Raw genomic sequence first — 267 nt, forward strand, 5'->3', positions numbered from 1 at the left:
CCCACTGCCCGAAGCACTCGGGGACCTCCTTTCCCCTCTCGATAATGTGCCCGGACCCTCACGATCTCCCTTTGCGCCTTCCACCCTTACTGCTTTCCATCTTTCCCTCTCTTCCTCCCTCATCACTTCAACCTTCCCTTCCTCCCTCGTTGCCGGAACCCTCCCTTCCTCACTCATCGCTTGAACTCTCCCTTCCTCCCTCATCACCTTAATCCTCCCTTCCTCCCTCATTGCCTGAACCCTCCCTTCCTCCCTCATTGCCTGAAC

The sequence above is a fragment of the Nannochloropsis gaditana genome, assembly GCF_000240725.1.
Source record: "Nannochloropsis gaditana CCMP526 unplaced genomic scaffold scaffold123, whole genome shotgun sequence".
NCBI lineage: Eukaryota > Eustigmatophyceae > Eustigmatales > Monodopsidaceae > Microchloropsis > Microchloropsis gaditana.